Genomic DNA, 16,044 nt, shown 5'->3' on the forward strand with positions numbered 1-16,044 from the left:
AGAAAATTTTGAATATCTGATAACATGACATCCAAATCCCTCTTAGTGCTAACAGAACTATCTACTTAGTCAAATTAGCAAGTTGTTTTAAGACAATGTAAGAACAAACAAATATTAATGAAGGTCCTAGAAGCATTCAGAGTCTTCTTGTCCCAAAATGATTCTTGGAGTAAAAAAAAAAAAGGAAAGAAAAGTAAGAGAGAGAGAGAGATGACATCAGAAGTTCTATTCCAATCTGTTCCTTCCACAGAACAAAAAGAGTGATTCCATTCCATAAGGCTGAGATTATGCATCTTTATGCAAATAATAATACCTATTTCACGCAGTTCTACTGTCTGTGTGATTGAGTTTCTCTCAACAATAAAAGTAGAACCTGATTAAAAGACAAGCTTTGGCAGTTAAAATGTGGAGGCACTTCCAGGAAAGAAAAAAAAAGTCTTTCAAACCAAAAGAAAGCCCAGTACCACCCATTAACATTCCCAAGGATTCCTTCACCATTCATCCATTCAATTAAAGCTTTGGGGCCTCCCAACTGCCATAGAACTTGAGGAGACAGGGCACAGAGAGTTCAGGTGATAGCATTAGTCTGAGAGAGTAATTCATTCATTCATCACAATCTGGAAAGTTAGCTCATTCATTCTTCATAGGCCTTCTCTTTCATTGTGCCATTTGTGAGAATTCATTGGCCATAACCCAATGGGACACAGTATGTAGGTATCAAGAACTGAAAACCACAATGATTCGAAATAAGGCCCCCAAGTCAATGTCAGGTGATCAAGAAGACAGGATTTCAGATTTAGAAACTCAAGATTATTTCAAAGTCCTGTGTGCCCATATCCATCGTTTCCCTCCCCACAGGTACTAGAAACTCCAAGCTTTAGATGAGATCAGGGGCATCAGGGTGGTATGGCAGTAGGCTCTCCCAGCTATACAAAGGCTTTTAGCATTTAGTACACCATACCCTTCCCAGATTGCCTTGGAGCCAGACCAGGTTCTGGAGAATATATGAGAGCAAAAGGAAATCTGAATGTGTAGGTCAGCTCCTCCCAGATTGCCCTCTGCATGATCTTTCTTATTTATATGAAATGAGGTGGGATGCCCAAGGCTTTGGCCAGGTGAGGAAGAACAACACTGTAATAATCTCTGTGTCTCTGTGAAATGGTTACCCTGTTCCAGGGCAACTCTGATTCAAAAGGAAGGGAGAGAGCTCAGTGCAAAGCTATGCATGAAGTGAGAATCTGGCTGATCATTACAGGTCCAGATCACAGCACAGTACCTGGAATATAGTAGGTGTGACTTAAATATGTATTAAACTGTATGGAGTATAATAAAACTGATGAGGTCCTGGCTTTAAGACAGAATAGGAAATACACACAAAACTAAAGTAAGAGTGGCTTCATGTTGTGCCTAATTAATACACATCCTACAAGTTCTTCAGCAGTAGATTATGTTATATATAAAAACAAAAACTTCATGCTGTTGACAAAAACCTAAAAGTTCTTCTCCTGGCAAGCTTTTGGTTAAGCAGGACAAAAGACATTATACTAAGCTTGTTATCAAACACCCATAAGACTTTCAGAGAACTTTATTGCATTAGGACACATTACTAATTACTAATAGATATTTTGAATAAATACAGTAGTAGTTAACAATATTTCTTCAAAGAGACATCAAATTACTTCTTTTCTAGTGTATTTAAGGCAACAGTTTTGGTTTATGTGTACACAAAGCACACATTATATGGAGAGCTGCAGCATGTGAACATTTGCATAGATGTAATTAAATGTTAAAAGATCTCAGTCCTAGTTAGAGGGCTTCTAAAACAAGAATGTTTTGTGTCATAATGATTATTTTTAAATGTTATTATTTAATAAGGCTGGGATTTTACATTGCTGATGTAAATACATACTATTTTGCATTAATAATAATTAATTTTAAAATCTTAGCTATGTTAGTGCTCTCTGGGCAAAATTGCTATGGTTTGGGTAACATCTCTCAACTGTTTATGTTGTAAAGGCTCAATTATCAGCCTGTGGCACTGTTGGCCTAGTGGGTGGCTTTTAGATTACTGAATGTGCACCTTCCATAAGGACAGTCAAACATGGTTTTAAATAACAATGAAATAATGTTATGGTTTGGGGTCACCACAACATGAGGAACTGTATTAAAGGGTCACCCTATAATACCATCACTGGCTAGGGCAGGTATGAACCTGGAGACGGGCAGTCCCTGGAGGTCACTGGCTAACAGAGCCAAATGGGTAAAATTCATGTTCAGTGAGAGACCCTGCCTCAAAAAATAAAATGAGGAGCAATTGAGGAAAATACCTAATATCCACCCCCAACACACACACACACACACACACACACACACACACAAACACACACACATTTATATATATATGTATGTATATATATATGTTTGCCTATACACAAATAAATACAAGACACACACTACACACATACACACACACACAGTACTTAAAAAAATACTATGGACCAAAATAGCCTGTTTGCTATCTCAAGTATTTGTTACTTTACTGGGTATTTGAAGAAAAAGTATTAGAAATTAAGAAATGAATAAAAATGCTTCTAGCAAGTGAAAAAATTTATGTTCTAAAGTCAATGAACTTCAAAGCCATCCTTACATCCCAAAGAACAGAGATGGTCCTTTTGTCTGCCTGGGGAACAGATGTTTATCAAGCTACAGCAGGTTGGATTGCAGTAAACCCACCACAAGTTGAAAATATCCTAAGTTGAAAAAGCATTTATTGCATCTAATCAACCAAACATTGTTGCTTAGCAGCACAGGACAGTGGAGCAGCTGTGGCTCATCGTCTCTGCTCAGCACTGTGAGAGAGTGTGGTAACTCTTATCTCTAACTGCATAAAAAAATCAAGATCAAAAATGTTCTCCATTATAAGGCACTACATATACATATGTATAATATATATAATATATGTGTACATATGTAATAGATCAAACAATCAAAAATCAGAGGTTGTCTGCATTGGAGAGTCTCTCTCCTCTCTCACTACCCCCTCCCTCCCAACTTCCAAAGCTGAAAACTTATCTATAAATCCCACCTAAATGCTGAGATTTATAATTTATTCTTGGTAAGTCAAAATATCCGTTAAATGTTCAGTAAACATGGTTATAGCTATTTCCATAAAAATGGAGAAGGGAACATGGACAGCTGATGCAAATGTACCTTTTATTAGCAGTATACCTCTAATGCAAACACATCAGGGTGAAAATAAATCAGTACACATGAAAATCATATAACACACTATAAAAGGAGAGCAGACTCATGAGCACCATGGAGTAAGACAGCGCAATGCAAATACAGCCCAGAGTCCTAGCTTTTCTGCCAGAGACTCATCTTCCTCCAAGCTCAGAGATGTGGGATGGGCAACACTGTGGACCTCACTGCGTGATCAATGATCTCTGACATTTTCCCTAATTTCCCTTTTCATTTCCATTCCGAGGCTGGCCTTGAGGTGAAAAGTTTGCTCCCATCAGCCCCTGCTGTGATAGGCAGCCAGAGGCTTGAAGCAACTGAACTGCTAGGAAAACAAACCCTTTGTCTCTACAGTGGAGATTTCCCAGTCCAATCAAATTTCTATCTCTGTTTGACAGTAAAGTGACATTATTGAAGACATTTTGAACAGCTTCTCAAATATGATTCAATGCCAGCAAAATAAGTGCCATTCTCAAATTTGCTTTTTCATAAAGAACTATTGCTTCCTTTCAGAATTAATCCCATTAGTACTTTCCTCCATCCCTGAAAATTATTCTATAGCAATCTTCATTTCTCTTCCTGGTCTCTTTTGTCTCCATTTCTCTCCAGGAAAATTCTGCCTGCTTTGTGTTCTCATTTGTCTTTGCTTCCATTCTGTTTTCTGTGTCTGGCATCTGTCTCTTCTGTTCTGTGTCCTTCTGTCCTTCACTCCCTGCTTTCCTTCACACATGTACCCTTTAACAGCCAGAATCCCTTCTCTCATAGTGAATAGACTTCTCTGTCAATGCAGGCATCCTCTATCTGTGAAGACAACTCCTATCACTAAATTTATATTAAAGAATCAGACTTTAGAAATACAGTGGAAGCAAGGACACTCTGTGCCTTCAGGAGCTTCCAGTCTGCAGGGAAATGAGGCAGGAAGAAGAAGGAGGTGTAACAATGATGTAAAAATTGGCATAATGGAGAAAATGCTCCTGGGAGGAATACTACATTTGGCGAGATTTAGTGAGTGTAAATACTTATGAGCAAAAGTTGTGCTTCTCCCTTTCCTGGGCACATTAGCCTCCTGCACAGTTAGACTGTGGCCCTGTGGCTGAGTGCCAGCCCAGTAGGAGGTGAGCAAGAGAGAAATATCACTTCCAGTCCTTGTCTACAAAAGTTCCCCATCATTTTATCCTCAATCGAGGAACGGCCTCCAACAGATTGGCCTGTGAGTACATCTGCAGGACATTTTCCTGATTGTTAACTGATGTATAAGAACTGAGCCCACTGTTAGCTGTGCCATCCCTAGCCAAGTGGTATAAGAGAAGCGTTTTTGAAAAGTAGTCGGGGTGGGTGGTGCAAACCAGTCAGCAGCATCCTCCAGGGTCTCTGCTTCAGTTTCTGCCTCTGGGTTCCTGTCTTCAATTCCTGTCATGGTTTCCCATGATGGTGAACTGTAAATTCTAAACCAAAGAAACCCTTTGCTCTCCAAGTTCTTTTTGATCAGTGATTTATCACAGCAACAAAAAATCAAAGCAGCCCTGTAACCAAACAACCTGATAGTGGCATAAAAACAGACACATAGGCCAGTGGGACAGAAGTATGAGCCCCGCGTGTCAGTCTGGACAAAGGCACTGAAAGTACACATTGGAGAAAGGTCAATCTCTTCAAAGAAGGAGAGGGCTAAAACTTGATCCTTATCTCTCACCCTGTGCATTGATAAATGCAAACATTTCAAAAGCCTAAATATAAGGCCTGAAACAGAAATTACTGGAAGAAATTGTCAACACTCCAATAACAGTAACAGATTTTTGAATCAGATCTCCAAAGCCTAGCAACGACAAGACAATGCATGACAAGGGGGTCACATCAAAAGACAAAGCCTCCACACAGGGAAAAAATAGTCAACAGAGTGAAGAAACAGCCTACACACTGGAAAAAAATTCATTTAACAGCTATTCACTAGACTGACATCCAGAACACACAGACAACAACAAAACTTAAAAACAACCCAATTTTAAAGTAAAAAGGATACAAGTGGGTGCATCTCAAAATGAATAAATGCAAATAGACAATAAATAAATAAGTATATAAAAATACTTAATAACATTAGCCACTAGGGATACAAATCAAAACTACTACTGAATTCCATCTCACTCCACTTACAGCAGTTATCAAATTAGTCAGAAAGAGAGAGAGAGAGAGAGAGAGAGAGAGAGAGAGGAGGAAAGAAGGAAAGAAAGAGAGGAAGGTAGGAAGGAAGGAAGGAAAGAAAGAAAGAAAGAAAGGCAAATCATAGAAGCTGAGGAGATAATCCACTCCATCTGTTAACATCTATAACATAATTGCCATGGGAAACTGGGTCCAACCAATATCTATATTAAAAAAAAAACTGACAGCGGGGCTGTGGTGGCACATGCCTTTAATCCCAGCACTTGGGAGGCAGAGGCAGGCAGATCTCTGTGAGTTTGAGGCCAGGCTGGACCGACAGCCTCCAAAACAATACAGAGAAACCCTGACTCGTAAAACAAAACAACAACAACAACAACAACAACAACAAAAAAACACAAACCGACAACAACAACACGGCAAACTAGCAAAACACTGGGAAAGCAGAAGCATACAGATCCCTGGAGCTCACCGGTCAACTAGCCTAGCCTAATCAGTGAGCCCCAGCTCCCAGAGAGAGAGCCTGACCCAGAGACCAAGGAGCGCTGGAGAGAAGGGTCTGTGGATGAAATGTAACAGTGCAAGTGTGAGGACTTGTGTGTGAGTCCTAGAAAACTACCATAAAAGCCTAAGGCAAAGCATAAGTATGAATTCTAGTACTTGTATGAGGAGACAGGAGAATCCTGGAAATTCCTAGAAGAGGTAGCCTTATGTACATGATGAAAAACACAACAAAGAGACTCTGCCTTAGACAGGATGGACAAGTGTACTATGATATGTCCATGCTTCCATGCTGTCTTTAGTATACATGGATACACACACACACACACACACACACACACACACACACACACACACACACACTAGAAAGCTTCTGGGGAATAAAATCTGAGGTTGGCCCCTGGCCTCCAAACTCACATACATGCATGCATACACAACCAACTGCATACATACAAACATGCAGACACTCACATACACACATATGAAGAATAAACAATAACACGTGAATAAAGTCAATATAAAACTAAACAATGTTCATAAGGATATGGGAAAAGGGAAACCATTCCTAATTGTGGGATTAAAAAGTTAGTATGTCATGGAGATTCAGCAACAAACAAAAACTAGGAGTGCCATGTGATCCAACTATGCCACTTCTAGGTAGGTATGCATCAAAGGATATACATTTTGCATGTCCTTTAATCTGGGATGCCAGTTAATAAAACTGAAAACTAACACATATTTGACTAATGCTAGATATTAGAATCTTAACAACTCTATATCTATGTTTTTTCTAGCTCTATCTCCAGATGAGATAACTGGAAGCTTCACGCAAGCTGTCCCCGTCACAGTCCAGTTCCAACATGGGCAAAGTTTGAAAGTTACCATTTTGAAATTCAAAGAATTACTATTTTGATAGTGTGGTGGCTAATCTTGCTTGACAACCTGACTGAATATGGAATCAACTAAAACACATTCCCATGAGGAATCTTCTTGATGATATTATTTGAAACAGGAAGGCCCACCTAAATGCAAGTGACACCTTTTGGTGGCATCCCAGATTAAAAGGACATACAAAAGGAAACTGCTTTTTGCCTGTTTGCCTTCTTGATGGCATGTCCATCTACCCTACCGCTGTGATGTTCCTTTGACAATATGGAACCAACTTCTTCAAGAGTCCAACACAGTCTCCAGCTCTCCAGTAATCCTCCAGGCCTTCAGCTCCAAACTGGGAGCACTGAGACATTCAGGTTTATGGACCAAGCAACCATCAGATTCTCAGCCTCTTCAGTGTGAGACAGCCATCGTCTTACACTGCCCAAACTACATTCATTCTATTAGTTCTGTTCCTTAGAGAGCCCTGAGTACTGCAGATGATGTCCATGTCGGGGCTGGAGAGACAGCTCAGAGGTTAAGGACACTGACTGCTCTTCCAGGGGTCCTGAGTTCAAATCCCAGCAACCACATGGTGGATCACAACCATCTACAATTCAATCTGGTGCCCTCTTCTGGCATAGAGGCAGAACAGTGTATATGTAATAAATAAATAAATCTTTAAAAAGAAAGAAAGAAAGAAAATGAGGGCTGAAAAGCAAGTCAGTGGATTAGCTTCCTACACAGGAGAGCCACCACAGCTGTCTCATGTCTCCTCTGTCTGCCGTTTCGTCCCAGGATTGGGACCATTTGTGAAATGAGACTGGAGGATTGTGGATGCACTAAATTCATATCATTCTATCAAAAACCTTGATTCCGAAAGGAGTGACAGAAAGGTCTTTTAGGAGAAGACCAAATCTAAATGACTTGTTTTCAGACGCAAATTTATAGAGAGGTCTTCTATGGGCAGGAGAGAGGAGGCTTCCAAAGATTCTGCACAGAGACGGGAGCAGAGGGAATCACAGACACAGGCCGGCAGCCATGCTGGGGCACTCTTCATGAAGGAACACACTGAGCAGGGAAGGAGGCTCCAGATGACAATGAAGGAGAAATGAGGAGCTCGCTTGCCCCAGGCCATATGTTTTCTATGGAAAGAAGGAGGTAAGACCTTCTGCACATAATGGAGTAGGGAAACGAAATTAGAGGCTCCCTGGAAAGTTGTAAAAGGGTTGTAACAGCCACCAAGGGAAATGGTATGGGAAGCTGAGGAGACATCTCAGTGAAAGGGTTGCTAAGCAAGAGCAAGAGCCCAGCTGAGGACGAAGCTCATAAACCTATAATGGAGACAATCAGTGTGATTATGGGATGCTCAGCTGGCCCGGCCTTCCAGGGAGAGTGGGAAAGCAGCCAAATGGGCTGGGCTGGATGGGAGCTTGGAAAACCCAGACACATAAAGACAAGAGGAGAAGAGGAAGCCACATTTGATGGTATATGTCATCCATCCTCAAGGTGTGGAGGTTAGGTAGGAAAAGGAAAACAAACAGCAGGCAAGCAATGGCCTCGGGTCAAAGGAAGACTTTGACAGACAAGGCCAGTGAGGTGATATGTTGAGAGGAATGGGTCAGAGGGAACTTCCTGGAAGACAGGGGATGGTGCCAAGAGGAAAACAATTTGACTTGTGATTTCCCTCTCCTCCTCAATTCTTTCCATCTTCTCAGAGCTCTCAAATAACTAAGCCGCAGAACTGGCCAGCAATTCTGTTATCGACAGAGACTGCTGTTGCTGTTTCCCGTTTATAGCTGTGCAGGGTAAATTTCCTTTCATTTGAAATCTGAAGTTCGTCATTTTCAGCCACTTGTCCACCTCACAGTCTGATGCCGTGGGTGAGCCCAAAGAAAGCGTTTTTTAAAAATATACTTGGTGTTTGAGCCACCTTGACAGAGAATAAGATTTTTGATTTTTATGAATGGGCATAATTAAATTTTTTGTGTAAAACATTTTAATGGCAAAAAATATAAATATAAATAAGGAAGAGCACGGCTCAGAGAGCAGGGAGGATACGTGTCAGTGACTAAAAGAAACCCACGTCCAGTGAAGTGGACAAGTGTCTCTCCTGACACTGATGAGACTCCATGGCAGGAGCATCACATGCAGTGATTCAAGGCTGAAATCACAACTTGTGACAGGTGAAGTGAAAAGCACTTGATGGGGTCAAATATTTTAAATAAATTTAAATTCCCATTGCAGGAGAGGTTGTGAACCCGGGGCAGAGAGCAGAGAGCAGACAAAGAGGATGCTGTCACTCTGCCTTCCAAACTGAAAGATGGAAGATGTCACTCCTTTGTCCTCAGCTCCCTGCAATCAAATCCTGGTGGAGCAAGACAGCCCAGAGCTATAAACAGAATGCTGTGTTGTAACAGGCCAGAGGCATGCCTCTGCAGGGAGGGGAGGGCTCGAGTACCTCCCTCTGTGCTTTAGAGAAAGATCCTTTCAGCACTGACATCTTTAATTTGCAAGTGTTTATAATTCCACATCCTTTCTTCTTTAAAACAAGCATGCCTTGTCTGCAGATGGAAAGTAACTAAGACACCCACCGTCTGAGGAAGGACAATTACCCTCTGTTATTTAGCGATAATTCAATCACACTGATGAAGCTGCACCCTTCCCATGAGGAACTCCACCTTTTCTAAGATAAACTGGACAGTGCAGAGTTCAGCATATTCATAGCCAATCCCATACAGGTTAAATATTATACACAACAGATGCACATTAATCCTAAGAATTACTCCGCATTTATGCATCAGATAAAGAAATATGGTGACCACATATTTTATTTTAGAGATAGGAGTATTTGTTTGCTGATAGGAAAGACATCTTATGAAGAAAGAATCAGTGTCACTTAACCGCCCCATCTTAGAGACTGAAACAGAAACTAAAAATAAATATGTGAAGAATTAATTAATATCTCTTCCGACAGAGATATTGGTATTTACTCCAATAAATGACTTTTAAGGAAGTCAAATATTTATGGAAATACAAATGTACACACTTCTGCTTAAAAAATATGTTCAGACTACAAAGTCTTGTTAATTTTTAACCCCAGGAACATAAATTAATTAAAAGTTAATTGAAGAATCATGGAATTTGTAATAATTGACTATTACACACCTTAAATACAAAAATAAATTTTTAGATAATATACTACCAACCTCATAAGTACCAGCTATCATTTGACATTATGTATTTCCACATATCAACTTACATACTTTATAGTCAACACAAAATTATGGATATTATATACATTTTTTATAAACATATGTCTTGCCTTTAAGCATTCCTCTACCAAATTTCTACCTATTATTTCTCAAAGTACTGCATTTTTCTCTGTGAAAGGAAGAAATGATATTTATAAATCTTGTAGTCATTAATCAAGAAAACTGTAAGTAGATATTTGAAATCAAATTTACGCAAAGGGGCCAAGAAGAACAGTAAAGGTTAAGGAAGATTACAACATCTTATCCTGTTCTTTTCTGCTTAGGTACCACGACTTCAACTCTCTCACAGGTATGGAGACAATGTTTGGAGCTCAAAGCACCTTATTTCAATAAGGTTGCAGTGAGGGTTGTAAAACGAGTGGAAAATAACGGATATAGAATGCATTGGTATTCCGCATGCAAATGAGAGAGTGATTGCTTCCCTGGTCAAGGGCTAAATATAAATGTGTGATTAAAGCTGAGTCACTTAGGGTAATGGCTCATTAGAGGCTGGAAGAAATGCACCATAAGCGTGAGTGATGCTTCCAGAGACAAAAGAAAACCACCTGGGAACCATGGAGCAAGTCTCTCTTGTGTTATTCAGGAAGTCTCAGGCTTGGGAAAACACCCTGTATGGTTTCACCCATCTCTGCTTTTGCCCATCAACCCCATCTTCATAAAATGTCCCCACTCAAATTCTGTCCCGAAAGATGATCCTCTTGCTCTGTGTGAATTTGTAAATTGTTCTGTGGTTTAATTTGGTTGTTTTGTGAGATGGGATCTCACTATGTAACTCTGGCTGTCCTGGAACTCACAGTATGAAACAGTCTGGCCTCGAACTCACAGAGATCCACCTGCTCTGCCTCCCAAGTGTCAGAATTAGAGGCACACACTACCACTCTAAGCTGTGCCAATATTTGTAGCTTACATATTGTAAACAATACTGGTCAAAAGACGCTCAAGTTCAAAGACAGAAAGAGTAGCTTAGAGGCCTTACTGGACCAATGCATGGAGTATTAGCAAAGTCATTTTGTTAACTCATATATCCAGAATCTGAGACTTCAGCGGCAGTTATAAACCAAACACAGTTGTGGATTACATGTGTTTGTTGTTTTCTACTGCTAAAAAAAGAGAAGTCTGCCTGTGGTGATATATTATATTTTCTTACATTAGTTATAACCTTTTTTAAATTTTAGACAAAAAAGGGGGAATATATGGCGATAGCTTGCTTGTACGAATAAAGCCTGACTGAAGGTCAGAGAATGGAGCTTGCCACTAGGTAACCATAAAGGTCTGAAGGTCTGTAAAGACAGACAGGAAGTAAGGTAGCTGGGCAGAGAGAGGATATACGCAGGGAGAAACAGGAACTCGCTCTCTTGTCTATAGAGATGCTAAGGAGGTTAGGTGGGGTAGTGTTCCTTCTCTCTGATCTCTCAGCATTTTCCTCTATATTTGACTCTGGGATTTTATTACTTAGACCAATTAAGAACTCCATATACACCTGCCTTCCTCAAACCTACTCAAAGTCACGAGAATTTTATGGTTATTGTCTATCTAGCTCCAAACACTAACGTGACCCTCTCTCCTGAAGACTGGGAAATGCCGAGATGGTTTGCTCATGTCTCTTGAACAGTGCTCTTAAAGCTCACCTTGCAGATGGCCTTAGGATTTCCCATCACAAAGTGACAGGTGTGCCCAGCTCAAGCAGGGAAGCAAACTGATCTTTTTTCCCTCAGAAGGAAAAAGTTCCAGTTTATTCTAAGAGATTTCACATTAGCTTCATGTGATAGCTCTCAATGGTGATATTTTTGTTCTGTGATCCATAGTAAAGTTTGAAAGCAACAGTAATAGTTAATTCTTTGGAAGATATTTTAGCATTGCTTTTGACCCATCTCAATGGTGATATTTTTGTTCTGTGATCCATAGTAAAGTTTGAAAGCAACAGTAATAGTTAATTCTTTGGAAGATATTTTAGCATTGCTTTTGACCCATCTCAATGGTGATATTTTTGTTCTGTGATCCATAGTAAAGTTTGAAAGCAACAGTAATAGTTAATTCTTTGGAAGATATTTTAGCATTGCTTTTGACCCATGGTGTTAAATAAGCAATAAGTCAAAGGAGGAGAAATTGTAAAAAAAAAATTAAGTAACAAGTGTCAGAGTAGAAATGAGATTCTATTTCAAGCAAATAAAGGGACTGGGGACTTTTTGTTATAAATATCTGTATACCTACATCTACGATCAAAAAGGAGAATTCCTCCTGGACACACAGATACACACATGTACATATACAGTTTTATGGTGGCACATTAAAAAATAAATTGGTTATCTCTTTTCAAATTGGTTCCTCCATGTTGTATTCCCACGCCAATGTAAAGTTAGCACAAATAAATAAAGTCTTTTTTAACTCACTCTTCCCTAGAGACCACAGTCATATCTAGCCGCCTAATTTTAACCAGTCTCTATATTCAGGATTATGTGGAATAGCTAATGCATGTGACCATTGTCATGAACACAGGGACAAGTCTGACTGTGGATGTGTGCTGGACATGAAGGGGCTCACTGTCTACACAAAGGAAATAGAAGAGAAATTAAATGGAGGAAAATTGACAGGGAAAGCAAAGCAAATGAAGACTTTGACAGCCCATGACAGGCCCATGCTATGACTAAATAAAGATATCTTAACTCTAAGGTTGTGAGGCAGAAGAAAGAGATGCCAATATCTGTCTACAGGGAGTGTGTTCTGACTGCAGTGTTCATGCAGGTCACAGAGCAAGGCCTAGAATCCCCCTATCTGTCCTGCATTTTGCCCTCTGTTGAAATGAGTAAGGCTTGGCCTTATTCCCCTCCACCAGAGACAAAAGGGCCCAGAACCTCAGCAAACACCAAGATTACCATTTTGAAATGCAAGTGGGATTTTTGTTGCCTTAGCTTTGGTTTCATTTGCTGATAAATTTATTCTAAAGATAGGTTTAAAATCTAACTCATGGGTAATTTTGAGGCAGAAGAGTATAGCAATGAGTGAAAGTCCAGGGGAAACTGCAGTAAGGCTGTGAGAAGGCAGTCATCCAAGATGGACCGGAAATCCTGAATGGGACCACTGACACTTGCAAAGAGGCACTCCAGAGTTCACGAAGATGATACGTGGTTCATTGTATACTAGAACTCACACCGCTGGGTGGATATTTAAGATGCTATTGAGATATGCAATACAACGAGTTATATGCAGAACTACCTGTACTAGATAGAGCATGTGGGGGGACCTGTGCCCCAAAGCCCCACACAATACAAATTACACAAAAAGCCTGCACTGTATGATACAACTTTCTGATCTAATTGTGCTGCATGATATAGCTTTCTGATATAACTGCACTACATAATATAGTTTTATGATATAACTGTACTATGTGATACAACCCCATTACGCACTGGCGATATTCAGGAAACATTGTCTTTACCCTAGCCTTCTCCCTCAATTGGAAGGGAATCTTTCTCTAGTAAACTGCTCAAACTTCTGCTACACCATGGATATATTTCTGTCCAACTCCTTGTTCTAGGACACAAGTAGCCAGAACTCCTGCGAGGGTGCCCAAAAACTAAGTGTCCCCGGTATCAGTTCTATTATTGACTTCCATTATTGGCAACTCTATGTAAGGCCAAGAATGATTTACATTGCATAGAAAGGTGAACGAGAGCACCCAGAAGCCTATGAAACACACTTCAAAAGTCTTAGGAGGCCGGGTGGTGGTGGCGCACGCTTTAATCCCAGCACTCGGGAGACAGAGGCAGGCGGATCTCTGTGAGTTCGAGGCTGGGCTGGACCGAGAGCCTCTGAAACAATACAGAGAAACCCTGTCTCGTAAAAACAAACAAAAAAAAGTCTTAGGAGTTTCAAGCCTTCCATGATCATGTTATTTTGTTGAGCCATATGCTACTTGGTGTGTCAGAGCTTCCTCAAAGGCTTGTCCATTGCCTGTGACTGGAGAATTTTAGAAATATCTCATTTTCCGTGACAGCTTTATTAAAAAGAAAAATAATGAAACTATCCAAAACTGTATCTAAGCTATGAATCTTATTGATGAACACTCGCTCATGTGAATATGCTATAGTTCTCCATCAAAGAAAAGTAGCTAAGAAGTCTGTTCTCACCCCACACCTCAATAAGTTGGGGGGATTTGAAGCAGTTATCTGAATTTTTAGTTATTTTGATATTCTATGTGTGTGGATGTTTTGCCTGTGTATATGTCTGTGCACTCCCTGCCTGCCCAGTGCCCACACAGACCAGAAGAGGGCATTGGATTCCCTGATTTGGAGCTATAGATAATTGTGAAAAACCATATGGCTGCTGGGAATTGAACCCAGTTCCTCTGGAAGAGCAGCCAATGCTCTTAACTACTGAGCCATCTCCAAGCCAGACAGAAGTTATCTTCATGTTACAATCTTAACTGTCCTGTGCCATTGGCACAACTTCCACAAAACAACAGCTTAAACCACAGATTTGTTATCTTATAATTCTGTAGATTGAGAGTCCTGTGGGAGTTTCACAAGGCTAAAATCAAGATGTGGGAAAGCTGAGGTCCTCCATGGGGATCCCAGAGAAAAATCTGCTTCTTTCTGTTCCATGTGCTGTCAGAACCACTTCCTTAAAATTGCGAGTAATGTCTCCTTATGGGGGATTCCTTCTTTATGCTGTGAATATATTGGTTGATGAATAAACACTGATTGGCCAGTAGCCAGATAGGTAGTATAGGTGGGGCTACCAGAGGAGAATTCTGGGAAGAGGGAGGTAGTGAGTGATTCTCAAGGCAGAAGCCATGTAGCTACCAGGAAGATTGGATGCCTGGGCATTCTCCTGTAAGCCAAAACTATGTGGAGATACTTAGATTAATAAAAATTGGTTAATAATTAAGAGAGAGCTAGCCAATAAGAAGCCTGAGCCATTGGCCAAACAGTTCTTATTTAATATAAACCTCCCTGTGTTTATTTGGAACTAAATGACTGTAGGACCAGGTGGGACAGAAACTCTGTCTTCAGTCTCCCACTTACACTGAGCCATTTCCAGCTCCTCAAAGCTATTCCCAGTCCTGGGCTCCTGGTCCCACCTCCTCTATTGTCAAAGTCTGCCCTACAGTCACTTTCCAGTGTTTCAAATGTTGCCTTGACCCTTTCTGATGACAGGCCTCTGACATAGTCCTCTGCCTTCTCTCATACTTTCAAGAACTAGTGTGAGTATGCTTGTCCCTCTTGGATATGTCAGTATAGCCTCTACCTGTTAGGATTCTCAGGTACACTGTGAGCTCCCTTTTGTCCTAGCCAATAACGTGCACTTGGATTCTGGGGATCACTGACAGGCATCTTTGAAAGGTAACAACGCTGCTGCTGCACCATTTAAGCATTGTGTGCCACCAAAAGGTTGCTTTATACAGGAGTCATACACATGAATAAATAAAAATGCTATAAATACACATTTCTTTTTCAATCGGTTTCAATTTTTTAAATGAAAGTTTTAATTCATTGTTTAAAAACACACAAAAAATGTTCTTTCTGCTTTTAAGATTCTAAAGTGATTTAAAAATGGAAATTTACAGGTGACTTTCTACAACAGCTTCCATATATTTGGCAAATGTGACCTAGATCCTAGTGTCCTGACTTGGGATGTGTGCACACAGTGCATGGCACTCACACCAGCCAAGTGAAGACCCTGAAGTAAGCGCAGCTAGCATGATGAAGTGACCAAATTTCAAACAGACCAAGAAATGTACAGTGAGTACATGGGAAAGAACAGAAACCATTCACTGCTACCATTAAGATAGTATTTCCAGATTTTTTTCTTTTCTCCTGGAACTGTAATTACAGACAGTTGTATGCTGCCAAGAGCCCCTAAGGAAACATAGTTTATACTACTTCTACATAGTTAACTTAATTTTGAACATTGAACTTTGTCTTAGTTAAGGCTCTATTGCTATAATAAAACACCATGTCCAAGAAACTTGGGGAGGAAAGTTTTATTTAATCTTACACTTTCAGCT

The 16,044-nt window shown here is 40.2% G+C and overlaps 1 protein-coding gene across 6 annotated transcripts in view; it reads right to left on the reverse strand.

Moving 5' to 3' along the window:
* Positions 1 to 16,044, reverse strand: part of Mapk10 (mitogen-activated protein kinase 10) — a 256,057-nt gene that overhangs the window by 91,075 nt on the left and 148,938 nt on the right. The window lies entirely within an intron of this gene.

The sequence above is a fragment of the Mesocricetus auratus genome, unplaced genomic scaffold (assembly GCF_017639785.1).
Source record: "Mesocricetus auratus isolate SY011 unplaced genomic scaffold, BCM_Maur_2.0 Super-Scaffold_100006, whole genome shotgun sequence".
NCBI classification, from domain to species: Eukaryota; Metazoa; Chordata; class Mammalia; order Rodentia; family Cricetidae; genus Mesocricetus; species Mesocricetus auratus.